Raw genomic sequence first — 14,970 nt, 5'->3', positions numbered from 1 at the left:
GGTGCAGAAGGACTGCATGCCATCCACATCTCATGGCTGCTCGGCAGAAGATGGTACAGTACGACTGCTAGCCATCCCCATCTCTTGCCTGCCTGGCAGAAGATGGTGCAATACGACTGCTAGCAATCCTCATCTCTTGCCTGCCTGGCAGAAGATGGTACAGTACGACTGCTAGCAGTCCGTATCGCCTGCCCGCTCACCATAAGACGGTTCAATAGGACTGACTGCAGGACTAAAGAGAATGACCTGGTCAAGTCACTCCAAATTTAGTCCCTGTGCTCATGTCTGCCCAGGCGCTCCTGATCGACCTCACAGAGGCGACCAGGAGCACCTCAGACATGACGATGATGGCTACCAGTCGTACTGTACCGTCTGCTGCCACAAGGCAAGGGGTTGCTGCTACTGTGTAGCAATGCCGTACCACGTCTGCCAGCACCCAGGAGACATAGGGTGACGGTTACCTGAGCGGGCTCCATGCTTGCCATGGTATGGCGTCTGCACAGGTAACTCAGGAAAAAAGGCGCAAAATGATTGTCTGCCCTTGCTTTCACGGGGGGAGGGAGGGAACGGGGGGCTGACAATATGTACCCAGAACCACCCGCGACAATGTTTTAGCCCCATCAGGCATTGGGATCTCAACCCAGAATTCCAATGGGCAGCGGAGACTGCGGGAACTGTGGGATAGCTACCCACAGTGCAACGCTCCGGAAGTCGACGCTTGCCTCGGTACTGTGGAAGCGCTCCGCCGAGTTAATGCACTTAATGCACTTAGAGCATTTTCTGTGGGGACACACACACTCGAATATATAAAACCGATTTCTAAAAAACCGACTTCTATAAATTCGACCTAATTTCGTAGTGTAGACATACCCTAAGTTTGTAAGGCCATGATTTCTGTGACAAACAAAAGCTGTGACTCATAGACTTTAAGGCCAGAAGGGACCATCATGATCATTAAGTCTGACCTCCTGCACATTGCCAGTCACAGAACCTCACCCAGCCATTCCTGTAATAGACCCATAACCTCTGACTGAGTTACTGAAGTCCTCAAATCATGGTTTAAAGACTTCAAGTTACAGAGAATTCACCATTTACACTAGTTTAAACCTGCAAGTGACTTTCAGAGTTTTGTTGTCCGTTTTTAATTAGCTACTGAGCAAGACTTATCCATGTGTAAGCAGTGTCAGGGTGAGCTCCACCCTGACATCTGGTGGTGAGGTGTGGCAAGTTGTGGAAAAGAACTTCAGGGGCTGATCTCATTTGCATAGGCACACCCACCTCGCCTAGAATGAGGCCAAATGGTCACTTTTGCTGCTGTGGGATCCCCAGTGTCTCTGTTATTGGGGCAGGAAGAATAAATTGTTATTACCCTGATTATGGGAACTGTGCTTGGAACTGTACTTGGCCTTTTGTTATGATGGAGGGACTCACCATCAACTAAGTGGCACTTGCTAGGCAAGGGTCATGGGTTCCAAAACTCTGTGAATGGAGAGAGGCTGGGGACAAGTATTAATACTTGGTGGCATGGGCCCTTTGGTGAGGGCCTTACATGCTAATTGCACTTCATCCTCTCTTCACTGTGGAATATCAGAGCTAATTTTGATTCTATTAGGAGTCTAGTTACAGGCTGCTGAGCTCACTTTGGGCTAACAGTGCACCAGCACTGAGGCTCCCCTACTACAAGCTGAATTCATCAAAGAGCTGAACTGACTAAGAGCTGAAATCACTGAGCATTGTGTTAAGTAGTGGGGGAGCTTGAAGATATATTGTGGAGCAGTTTGTGGGACAGCTGGAGTGCCCTGTGGACAGGCTGGTGGAGCAGTTTGTAGGACGGCGGGAGCTGCTGGTGGGACGCAGAGCAGTTTGTGGACCGGCTGGTGGAGCAGTTTGTGGGACGGCAGGAGCTGCTTGTGGGCTGCGGAGCGAAGGAGTTTGTGGGGCAGCTGGCGGAGCAGAGCGAAGGCCTATGGAGCTGTGGGGTGGTCAGCTTCAGATCATGTAAGGTGCCTCTTACCCCTGTCCCATCTCCACCCAGGTTGGGAGGTAAAGCTCCGCAGATAAACTTTCGAACTCTGGGGCTGCCCTGACCAGGGACAGAGACTTTTGGGTCATTAGACTTTTGGGACTTTGGGTGATTTGGGGTTGCTGGACTCAAGAACCAAAGGGAAAGGGGCATGCCCCAATTTGCTTGGAGTGGGGTTTTTTTGCTCATGGGTTGTGTTAGGAATCCTGTTGGTGGTGTTTCCCCAACATAATGCCACATTGTTTCTATCTGTTATTAAAAGGCCTTTTGCTACACTCAGACTATGTGCTTGCGAGAGGGGAAGTATTGCCTCTTGGAGGCGCCCAGCGGGGGTGGTATATATTTGTCCCAGGTCACTGGGTGGGGGCTCGAGCCGGTTTGCATTGTGTTATTGGAATGGATCCCCTAGATATTGAACCCGGCCCTTGTTGCTGCCAACTCTGACGGGCAGAAGGGTTACACATGGATTCCTCACTTATCCATGTCTTAATGATCTCTGAGCTATCTGGGAAAGACCGAAATCTCTGACTAGTCTAGAATGCAGCCACTCACCTTCTATGTGAGATAGGCCAGACTGAGCACATCAGATCTGTGCTCTACTCTCCATGCTGGCAGTCAATCAGCTGCTAAGTGAAATTCAAGGTATTTGTAGGTATATGCAAGGACCAACATGGATGAGGCTCTACATTACCTTAAGTTCTAACCCCAACCCTCCATGTGACCTACAATCATCCAGAATGATGAAACTTGATGTCTCATTGCTGAAGCTGGCAGGTGAAGGAGTTAGGTCATTCTCAATAACAATCCGGGGCCTTTCAAATTGGCTCCTGCCAGAAAAAACACTTAAATATGAGCCTAGACATTTAGAGTTGGAAGATGCATCTCTTTCCACTGATTAAGGAATATAAAATCCTGGGAGCTTAGCTGACTGGCCTGGTAATCAGAGAGCAAGAGAGAGTATTTGTGCATTTGTCACACATTGAGCTGAGCCTTTAAGCAAAGTTTACGCCCTAGCTCTGACTTGTGCCTGTTTTCTTCCCAGATCAAGAGAATTCTGTGACTTGTAGTCCAGGGACCACTGTAGTTGTAGACCTCAGAGCAAGGCCTCTTGGGAAAGGAAGTGAGTTAAAGGATAGCCACTTTGCTCACTCTGAGAGTGCGTCCTGGAGGGAGACACTGCACTGGTTGTTGGAGGAACTGCAAGCAGAGACAAACGGCTGGGAAAGGATAACCCAGGACATGATGGTGTTTGGTGGACAGATCTTGGAAGGGATCAAGAACCCTGGAGGAACAGAGAACTGCTTCTATCCACTTCCAGGTATCAAGGGGAGAATAGTTGAAGGTGCAGGGACCTTGGAAGAAAGGCCTGACAGAGACATGGAGACATTTTGGCATTTATTTTGGACTTTGTTTAATCCTAAAACTGGAGGACACTTTACTTTGGTTGAGGGCTAAACAGGAGAGGGAAACTGAGGCACAAAAGAGGGAAACTGATGCCAAAGAGGTAAGCAACCCTCTTGTTGCATAATGGAAGACCTTTTCTTCTGTGAACTTGCAACACTGAGGAGTGTCATCTAACATGCAGCAAATAACACAACAACCCATCATGAAAGGTTCTACTGTTGTTAATGGTAGTTGTAGCCAATGGTCAAAGGTATCAGGTATATTTAGGATGTAGAGGTGAAATATAAGTATTGATTAATGTTGTAACAAAGGGCCGACAAGCCTCAGGCCTGTAAGATATTTAGCTTTGCCAGATGAGGCCATCAGACTTGGGCTAAATTAGCATAAGTAAATTAATAATACACCTGCTGAGCTTGTGTCTATGTCTGTGATACGCCGAGTGTCTACGAGAGATCAGCAGCCACCCCAAGATGACCGGTGGTAGGTGGGGTGAAGTGTTAAGAGACTGCCTTAGGGTAAGCACCTGTGACTATGGTGATAAGGTGACACAAATGTTAATGAGTATCAGGGGAACTAAGGCGTTAGTCTCTACAGTGGCCGCAGTACTCTTGGGGAAAGACTGGCCAACTCTATTCCCCCCCTTGGCAGGAGTCTTCAAAGGAAAGCTCTGTAGTCATAGAATCATAGAATATCAGGGTTGGAAGGGACCCCAGAAGGTCATCTAGTCCAACCCCCTGCTTGAAGCAGGACCAATTCCCAGTTAAATCATCCCAGCCAGGGCTTTGTCAAGCCTGACCTTAAAAACCTCTAAGGAAGGAGATTCTACCACCTCCCTAGGTAACGCATTCCAGTGTTTCACCACCCTCTTAGTGAAAAAGTTTTTCCTAATATCCAATCTAAACCTCCCCCACTGCAACTTGAGACCATTACTCCTCGTTCTGTCATCTGCTACCATTGAGAACAGTCTAGAGCCATCCTCTTTGGAACCCACTTTCAGGTAGTTGAAAGCAGCTATCAAATCCCCCCTCATTCTTCTCTTCTGCAAGCTAAACAATCCCAGCTCCCTCAGCCTCTCCTCATAAGTCATGTGTTCTAGACCCCTAATCATTTTTGTTGCCCTTCGCTGGACTCTCTCCAATTTATCCACATCCTTCTTGTAGTGTGGGGCCCAAAACTGGACACAGTACTCCAGATGAGGCCTCACCAATGTCGAATAGAGGGGAACAATCACGTCCCTCGATCTGCTCGCTATGCCCCTACTTATACATCCCAAAATGCCATTGGCCTTCTTGGCAACAAGGGCACACTGCTGACTCATATCCAGCTTCTCGTCCACTGTCACCCCTAGGTCCTTTTCCGCAGACCTGCTGCCTAGCCATTCGGTCCCTAGTCTGTAGCGGTGCATTGGATTCTTCCATCCTAAGTGCAGGACCCTGCACTTATCCTTATTGAACCTCATCAGATTTCTTTTGGCCCAATCCTCCAATTTGTCTAGGTCCTTCTGTATCCTATCCCTCCCCTCCAGCGTATCTACCACTCCTCCCAGTTTAGTATCATCCGCAAATTTGCTGAGAGTGCAATCCACACCATCCTCCAGATCATTTATGAAGATATTGAACAAAACCGGCCCCAGGACCGACCCTTGGGGCACTCCACTTGATACCGGCTGCCAACTAGACCTGGAGCCCTAGGACTAGGCCATAGTACAACAGTTGTCGCTGCTTCCTCTGGCTGTGTTCAGACTGTTAATCCTGTGCTGGGGAATCTTAGGTGTGACGTCACAGAGGCAGGAGCGGCAAAAGCTCCCTAAAAGTGTGGGGCGGGCACCAGTGCCTGAGGCCCACTGAGGCCCCGTGCCTCCCCCCTGCCCCTTCCCCCTGAGGCCCTGCCCTCATGCCGCCCCTCCCCCCGAGCCCACCTATTCCCCCCAAGACCCCACCCTCGCGCCACCCCTTCTCCCTGAGCCCCCTCCCTTGCACGCCTGCACCGCCTCTTCCTGCGAGGCCCCACCCCTGCTTGCTCCTTTCCTCCCCTCCCCCACATTGCTTGCCCTTATGGCTGGTAAAAAGTGATGGCGCCATGGTCCGTCCCATCCCCCTCCCCACCCCGAAGCATTGTTTCTAACTTGGCTAGGGAGGTTCAGTTAGGATTCAGGCTTGGCGCACAGAAGATGAGCCCTATGGGTTGACTTCAAAACAGGAAGGTGAGGGCCAAGTCGCTAGGGCGATGGAAGGAGACTGTGTGGGGAGAACCTGAGCTGCTTTGTAATCCTCAGGAAAGGAGGATTGGAGACTCCATTTGCACAGCTCCTCCCTGATCCAGTGAAGGAATGGTGAGCACCAGCTTGTGTCCAAATTGTTTGTGTGAACACACTGCAGGAGGTGTTCGGGATGAGCTGAGAGACAACTCTGCGAGTCTAGTCTCACTATGCTACATAGTTCCACTGCAGAATCTACTTACAAGGGGTTTCCTGCTACAATTCCTGCTCCTGTCTCTACAGTTTTTAAATAATTCCCCTTAAACTAAAGTTACTAAAGCAAAAACATCAGTAAGACAAAACCATCCTTCAAAGAGCCTGCCCTCTTCACCCTGTTCCCCATTGCAAGGCCTGTGCAAAGGCCAGAAACAGTTGCAGACCCTGCACTCAGGGCGCAGGGTGGAAGCAGTGCTGCGGGCCCTCTTCACTAGCCTGCAGAGCAGGCTGAGTGTATAAGGGGAGCATGTTGCCCCACCAAAGCATGATGTGCCATGTCTGTATGCTTCCAAAGTACCGAGGGGTGCCCAGGATGAGTCTGTTTCTCTCACATCCCTCCCTGGGCTCCCCCAGGACGGCGTGGCGCTGCTGTACTTTACTGGCAAAACATAGGACTCAGTGTTAGTTCCAGAGTTGAATTTCAGTATCTGTCACTTTACCCTGTGTGGGGGCCTGTAACCTGTACATTCCCAAACTGTGCTCTGCAGAGAGCGGCCTGGTCACATGATACTGCCACTGGCTCCTCCTTCAGCTGTTAAATTGCATCACGACAACTGCAATGCATTGAATATATTCCTAATGTCACTTTTTCCCTGCAGGCAATTTCTGTATTTGCCAAAGGAACAGTGGTGTGGCTGCAAACAGGAGAGGAAGTGGCCTGTGCAATCCTGTTGGGAGGGGAGGCATTTCACAAAGTAATCTCTCTAGGGTGTGGCCTGGACACTGGGGAAGTCCGAGAACCCCAAGTGGCCGTGTTCCCTTAGTAGGAAAACAAAACACATGGGCCCCACAGGGGGCCTTTGTTGGGTGTTGCTCAGATGAGATTTGGTGAGCACAGGTTCACGTAGGCCCATCTGTTTCTGCCCTGTGCAGTGTGGTGAGGGAGAGTCCAGTCTCCTCAACTCAAGTGACTTGTCACTGCAGCACTGAGTGACTCAAGCAGGCCCAATGCACCCTGAGTAACCCTGTGCCAGTGGCTGAGGATCCACTGCTGAGGCCAGGTGTTACCTCTTAGGCCTGAGGTCAGACTACATAGAATCAGACTACATAGACTTTAAGGTCAGAAGGGACCATTATGATCATCTAGTCTGACCTCTTGCACAACGCAGGCCACAGAATCTCACCCACCCACTCCTGTAACAAACCCCTAACCTATGTCTGAGCTACTGAAGTCCTCAAATCGTGGTTTAAAGACTTCAAGGTGCAGACAATCCTCCAGCAAGTTACCCATGCCCTACACTGCTGAGGAAGGCAAAAAAAACCCAGGGCCTCTGCCAATCTGCCCTGGAGGAAAATTCCTTCCCGACCCCAAATATGGTAATCAGCTAAATCTTGAGCATGTGGGCAAGACTCACCAGCCAGACACCCAGGAAAGATTTCTTTGTAGTAACTCAGATCCCACCCCATCTAACATCTCATCACAGGCCATTGGGCATATTTACCACTAATAGTCAAAGATAAATTAATTGCCAAAATTAGGCTATCCCATCATACCATCCCCTCCATAAACTTATCAAGCTTAGTCTTGAAGTCAGATATGTCTTTTGCCCCCACTGCTCCCCTTGGAAGGCTGTTCCAGAACTTCACTCCTCTGATGATTAGAAACCTTTGTCTAATTTCAAGTCTAAACTTCCTGATGGCCAGTTTATATCCATTTGTTCTTGTGTCCACATTGGTAATTAACTTCAACAATTCCTCTCCCTCCCTGGTATTTATCCCTCTGATTTATTTATAGAGAGCAATCATATCTCCCCTCAGCCTTCTTTTGGTTAGGCTAAACAAGCTACGCTCTTTGAGTTTCCTTTCATAAGACAGGTTTTCCATTCCTCGGATCATCCTAGTAGTCCTTCTCTGTACCTGTTCCAGTTTGAGTTCATCCTTCTTAAACATGGGAGATCAGATCTGCACAAAATATTCCAGGTGAGGTGTCACCAGTGCCTTGTATAACTGTACTAAAACCTCCTTATCTCTACCGGAAATACCTCTCCTGATGCATCCCAAGACCGCATTAGCTTTTTTCATGGCCATATCACACTGGCGGCTTATAGTCATCCTGTGATCAACCAATACTCCGAGGTCCTTCTCCTCCTCTGTTACTTCCAGGTGATACGTCCCCAGCTTATAGCAAAAAGTCTTGTTATTAATCCCTAAATGTGTGACCTTGCACTTTTCACTATTAAATTTCATCCTATTACTATTACTCCAGTTTACAAGGTCATCCAGATCTTCCTGTATGATATCCTGGTCCTTCTCTGTATTGGCAATACCTCCCAGCTTTGTGTCATCTGCAAACTTTATTAGCACATTCCCACTTTTTGTGCCAAGGTTAGTAATAAAAAGATTAAATAAGATTGGTCCCAAAACCGATCCCTGAGGAACTCCACTAGTAACCTCCTTCCAGCCTGACAGTTCACCTTTCAATATGACCCATTGTAGTCTCCCCTTTAACCAGTTCCTTATCCACCTTTCAGTTTTCATACTGATCCCCATCTTTTCCAATTTAGCTAATTATTCTCCATGTGGAACCGTATCAGATATCTTACTGAAATCAAGGTAAATTAGATCCACTGCGTTTTCTTTGTCTAAAAAAATCTGTTACCTTCTCAAAGAAGGAGATCAGGTTGGTTTGGCATGATCTACCTTTTGTAAAACCATGTTGTATTTTGTCCCAATTACCATTGACCTCAGTGTCCTTAACTACTTTCTCCTTCAAATTTTTTTCCAAGACCTTGCATACTACAGATGTCAAACTAACAGACCTGTAGTTACCCTGATCACTTTTTTTTTTTTCTTAAAAATAGGAACTATGTTAGCAATTCTCCAGTCATACGGTACAACCCCTGAGTTTACAGATTCATTAAAAATTCTTGCTAATGGGCTTGCAATTTCATGTGCCAGTTCCTTTAATATTCTTGGATGAAGATTATCTGGGCCCCCCAATTTAGTCCCATTAAGCTGTTTGAGTTTGGCTTCTACCTCAGATGTGGTAATATCTATCTCCATATCCTCATTCTCATTTGTCATCCTACCATTATCCCTAAGCTCCTCATTAGCCTCATTAAAGACTGAGGCAAGTATTTATTTAGATATTGGGCCATGCCTAGATTATCCTTAACCTCCACTCCATCCTCAGTGTTTAGTGGTCCCACTTCTTTCTTTGTTTTCTTCTTATTTATATGGCTATAGAACCTTTTACTATTGGTTTTAATTCCCTTTGCAAGGTCCAACTCTGCATGGCTTTGGCCTTTCTCACTTTATCCCTACATGTTCTGACCTCAGTGAGGTAGCTTTTCTTGCTGATCCCTCCCATCTTCCACTCCTTGTAGGCTTTCTGCTTTTTCTTAATCACCCCTCTGAGATGCTTGCTCATCCAGCTTGGTCTCCAACTCCTGCCTATGATTTTTTTCCCTTTCTTGGGATGCAGGCTTTTAATAGTTTCTGCAACTTTGACTTGAAGTAATTCCATGATCTCTGGCCTTAGAATCTAACATCTCTGTTCTTCACCCCCTTCTCTTTCAGGCCAGGTACAGGCTCTCCCTTGCTTGATTCTTCATTCCCCTCTTTTTCACTGTCTGAGCCCCAGGAGCTTCCATACTTCCCTCTTTTTCCCTCCATGTGACCCACCCCTCCCCTGGATTCACTGAGTCTTTATGATCTAGCCTCTCCTCTCCCACATGTCATTCTTAGGTCTGATACTCACCCCCCCTATTAAAGTCAACATGCCAGTATGGGGTGAGCCAGACATTTCCAAGGAAGCTGGTGTTTGCTTTCCCTTCACTATGGTGATCCTACATCATTGTACATTATGTCATGAGTAGCACCCTCTTGCACATTTCCAGCATGAACATTACTGCTTAACAATTTGTAAGTCTTTCCAAACCAAACCAAAAGTTTATGGCTCTGGTGAGTGATAACCAACAGATGCAGCGGAATCCTGAGAAGGGCTGGGTGTCTATAAATCTGGCTTATTTCAGTGGGCATTTGAAGATGCTCTGTGTCTCTCGGGTTTTAGCCCATGCTCTTTCCAACAGTGGATTGAATATCATCACACTGTCAGTAATGGGTGTATATTAGAAAAAAGTGGAGTTTAAAAGACAGTTTTTTGTTTTTTAGAGAATTATTCAGTTGTGAAAATACAATATATTGCTCTACCACAGAATTAACATGGTCCAGAATTTTGTACTGAATCTACTATGGAGTTGATGAGGATACAGATGTACGCTAGTTCTTAAAACTGTTGCAGGAATCCAGGCAAGAGGAGTGCTGGAAAATGTTACTTCTAAGCGGAGGATCTACAGTGAAGTGGGGAGAGAGATTGAGTAGCTTTTCTTGTTTTTAATAACGTTCCTTGTTCAGTGTTGGAAGGAAGCAAAGCTTTCTGTGACTGATTTCTTACCATTGTCCTAGGATTGGCGGGGGAGGATCAAATATATGACACATGGGGCCTGACCTAGCAAGATTTTCAGCACCCATTGACTGCGGTGCTGAGCAGCTTGTAGGGTCAAGCCCATGAAGTGACCCCTGGAGAAGGGATACAGGGATTTAGTATTGAAAGGTTCCACGAAACATCAACACCCCAAGTGAGTGTCCTAATGTATTGAAGGTTTCAGAGTAGCAGCCATGTTAGTCTGTATTCGCAGAAAGGAAAGGAGGACTTGTGGCACCTTAGAGACTAACCAATTTATTTGAGCATACGCTTTCGTGAGCTACAGCTGACTTCATCGGGTGCATTGAAGTAGTTCTGATTTTTAACTGTCAGTGGGAAAAATTGCCTGTAGAAATTCATCATCTTAGTAATTTTTGTTAAGTAGTAACAGCCCCGATCTCATCACTAACAAAGTGAATAAACAAGTGGACATATTTACTGGGTGGCCTGTAATGAATGCTGGCTCCCATTCATGGAACAGGTGATACAGGAATAAATCCCAACTGCCTGTGGACTGTGCCATTGTTAGCTGGTTCTCATGCTTATTGCTTCACTGTGAAATTTTGTAACTGGCCACTAGGTGGCAATCTTGTATCAAGGAAATGCAGCTGTTTTCGAAAAAATTGAGCACAAAGTGGCTCTGAAATACAGGAGAGAACATTGCAGAGTCTGGGAGGTGGGAAATCTGCTTGACTGGCCACACACACCACCATGAGTCTGTGATGGACCCTTCTCCATTGTCCGTTTTAAAAGCTGTCCTTTAACATTGCTTTTAATGTATAATTTTCTACTAATTCTCATGCTCTCTCTGTGAGCCTGAGATTACCATGCTGAGACTGAGAAGTAGCAATGTTACCAGACCTTACAATTTTATTGAGAGTCTCACCATATTTGGCTGGGTTTTGGTTAGCTTTTTTCCCTTAAAGATCCAGCTCCTGGAATCCTGTGATAAACAGGAGACTCTCAGCTTCTTCATTTCTTTTTTTTTTTTTTTAATTAAAGGTTTTCTTCAGAGCTGGTTGAAATTTGGGTATTTCCATTCCACAGAAAATTCTGCTATTGGAAATTTTCCTTTCATCCTAGATCAGATGAACAGTCAAAACTTCCCACGAAACAAAATTTTCAAAAGTTTTCGCTTCTGTAAGGTTGAAGTGCTTCCTTTTGACTTTTCTCTATTACATAATTATAAAAGTCAAAATGAAGAACTTTCATACAAATATTTGACAAGAATATCGAATCGATGTGTTTCTGCAAAACATTTTGTTTACATCAAATCAGCATTTTCCAATGGAAAATTGTTCCATTGGAAAACGCTTGACCGGCTCTAGTCTTGTCTACACAAAAATATTGCACAATTATTATTTTAAATCTGTTCTGAAGCCAGTACGAAAGGCTGTTTGGACACATTTATTTTGATAATAAGAGGGGTTTATTTCAGTTTAGCTGAGTTGAACTATCTCCTCCCACCACTTGCTCACCACAGCTTGAGTTAGTGCACTAGCTTGATCGCAGCTCGTGAGGCTATGTCTCCTCGAGCTGGGAGTGACGCCCGCAGCCCAAAGTGTAGACGTATGTATCCTAAGGATAAGTCTACCCGGCAGCTGGGCGGTGTGATTTCCAGCTCAGGTCAACATACACGTGCAGTGCTGCTCGGGCTAGCACCTAAAAATAGTCGTGTGGCCATGGCAGCAGAGGCAGCTGCTCCAGCTAGCTGCTCAAGTACATGCCCAGAGGCTCAGGTGGGATTGTTCTCCAGGTATGCTCACACTGCAGTGAAAAACCCCTGGTTGGCTTGGGCTCGTGTGGCTCTTTCATTGCAGTGTAGACTTCTGGGCTTGGGCAGGAGCCCTGGCTCTAGGATCCTGCAAGGTGGGAGGGTCCCAGAGCTCAGGCTGCAGCCCAAGCCCAGCAATGAAACAGCCCTGCAGCCCAAGCCCTGCTAGCCCAGGTCGGCTGGCATGGGCCAGCCGCGGGTGTCTAATTGCAGCGTAGACATACCCTCAGGCAGCTAACTTGAGCCGCCACCCCGGCTGCTGCAGCCACACTGCTATTGTTAGCGCCTAGCTTGGGCAGAGGCAGCATGTGTATGTTTCTTCAAGCTGGGAATTACACCTCCCAGCTGCTGTGTAGTAGACATACCCTGAGTGACTGACCCAAGGTTGCATATTAAGGCTGTGACAGAGCCAGGAAGTGAACCCAGATTTCCTGAGTCCCAGTCTAGGGCCATAACCACACAGAACGGAGTTTAATGACATACTTTATGTGCTGGTTTGAAATTTGTACAAGGAATGGTGAAACTAATAAGGCTGTGAGGCTTCCGTGACAATGTACATGGTATAGGAAGGTTTATTTTAGAAATGGCCCTTATGCAACAACTCCCCATCTGCGCACCATGACCTTTGGGAAAGTCCAGATTCACATCTGGATCTGGACTTTGCAGCTCTGACTCGCTGTGGGAAGAGCCCGGTGTGGAAGGGGATGCTGAATGCTCTGAGGTCAGACGCAGGAAGATCAAAGCTGTGTAAGCTTCTTGCCCTGGAGACAGTCTGGTCAGAGAGAGGAGGGATGCTCCCCCAGAATCCTGGCTGGCTTCATACTGAGTAGTTCCAGAGCATGGCCCCAAGTCTTGTTTATTTGTAATTATATGCCCAGAATAAAGCACATGACCCGAATTACTATACAAGGAATATGTAAAGCAACCCAGATGTGTAAAGCAACCCAGCTATGCAAAACAACAACATTCCAGGTGTTTTTCATCTAGTCCACCAGATGTAACAAATAAGAGAATTAAGAAAATCACTGATGCTCTTTACCTTTTCTGATTGAAGTATCAGTGCCAGAAAGTTAGTTTGTTATTGCTCAGCTACACAGCCATGCATGCCTGAACTACAGATGAACTTTCCTTTCACTGGCTGAACTGAGCAAATTCATTTTTCAGATGAAATGCAAAACTGAAGTCCTGACCACATGCAGTCCTTAAAAAGCCCATTGCACTTCTCGCAAGTCAATCTATTATTTGCATTGCAGTAGCACTGAGAGGCCCCAAATGACACTGGGGAAAGAAAGGGAAGAAAGATTGTGCTAGACATTGAACAAACACCTAGTAAGAGAGCACCTGCTCCAGAGAGCTTATAGTCTAAACAGACAAGCCAAAGTGTATGAGAGGTGAAGTGCTTTGTTCAGGGTTACACAGCAGCAGAGATTTTCTCCTTGGTAGATGGTCCAGGTTTGATTTAGGGTATTTATATTCTGTTTAAACCCTCCGCCCACCCACCCACACACAGAGTTAGTGAGATGTAAAACTCCTGCAGATGATGAGTGCTGCATCAGAGAGCTCACAAAGCACTGGGCAAGGAGGGTAAACCTAACTGTTTCCTTCTTACAGATCCTGAGGGATAGGAAGGTGATGTGGTTTGTCCAGGGTCACATAGCAAATAAGTGGTGGAGCTAGGAATAGACCCTAGATCTACTGATTTCCTCTCTGTGCCTGATCCTCTGGACCATGCTGATCTCCCTGTTCTGGAGAGGGAAAGAGGAAGGGATCTGGGAGGTCAGGGGCCTCTGAGGTTGACCTTGAGGGGTTTTCATGAAATCATTCCATTGGAGTGTGGGGCCTTGCCCCTCTCCACCTCTCCCTTGTTCCATATAGGGGAAGTCTACTATACAGCAGATCTCAGGAATCAACTGGAGGCCAGAGCTATCTACATGAAGTGCAGGTCCTCTGAGTCAGAAGAAGGTTGGCCTTCCGGTTAAGGCACCAGACTATAATTTGGGAGAGCTTCCTTTTTCTTCCCTACTTAGCCTGGAAGCTCTTTGGGGGAAGGGTCCGTCTATGTTTTTATACAGTACTTATCACATCAGGGCCCTGACCTTTGGTGAGACTGCTAGGGGTTATGGCAACACTGATACATATTAAACAGGGTCCCCATCCCACTACCCCTGCAATCCCGAGCAGCACAGCTCCAACAGAGCCTCATGGTCAGGTGTTCCCTGGCCTGCTGAAGCTTCCCTAAGGGGAGATCTACAGGCTGTAGATAATTCTTTCTAAATCCTGAGATGTTTTCATTCTCTATGTAAGGCAGTGTAAGATAGATAATCTATCTTGCTTGTTTAAGATTTAATTTGTTTTTATTGTTATAATTTTTGAAAATATGAGAAATTGTTTTTTGTTTTTTTTTTAAAAAAGGAATGCTGAGGCTGGAAGCGACTTCAGGGCATTGAAGGGATGAGATGTTGAAAACAGAAAAATGTTCCTTAAAAAGACAGACCCATCAGTGCTTTCTCTTCTGGTTTCCTCCTTCAGAGTACACTCTTAAAATGCAGTTAGACTTGTGGAGCATATTCTGCCTGCACCTGTGCAGCTGTTGCTCACATTGAAGTCAGCTGGAGCAGAAAGATATCGTCAGAGTGGGAAAATGGCCCATCCATGGGAGAAAAGTCAAGTCCTTACCAATCAAGTCAATGACAAAACTCCTTGTGGCTTTAAGCCTTGAATTATATACTTCTAGTGATTTAATTATCCTTATGGACAGGTTTCAGAGTAGCAGCTGTGTTAGTCTGTATCCACAAAAAGAACAGGAGGACTTGTGGCACCTTAGAGACTAACCAATTTATTAGAGCATAAGCTTTCGTGAGCTACTGCTC

This window comes from Caretta caretta, chromosome 1 (assembly GCF_965140235.1).
Source record: "Caretta caretta isolate rCarCar2 chromosome 1, rCarCar1.hap1, whole genome shotgun sequence".
Lineage (NCBI taxonomy): Eukaryota > Metazoa > Chordata > Testudines > Cheloniidae > Caretta > Caretta caretta.
Note: the sequence above shows the minus strand (reverse complement) of the source record.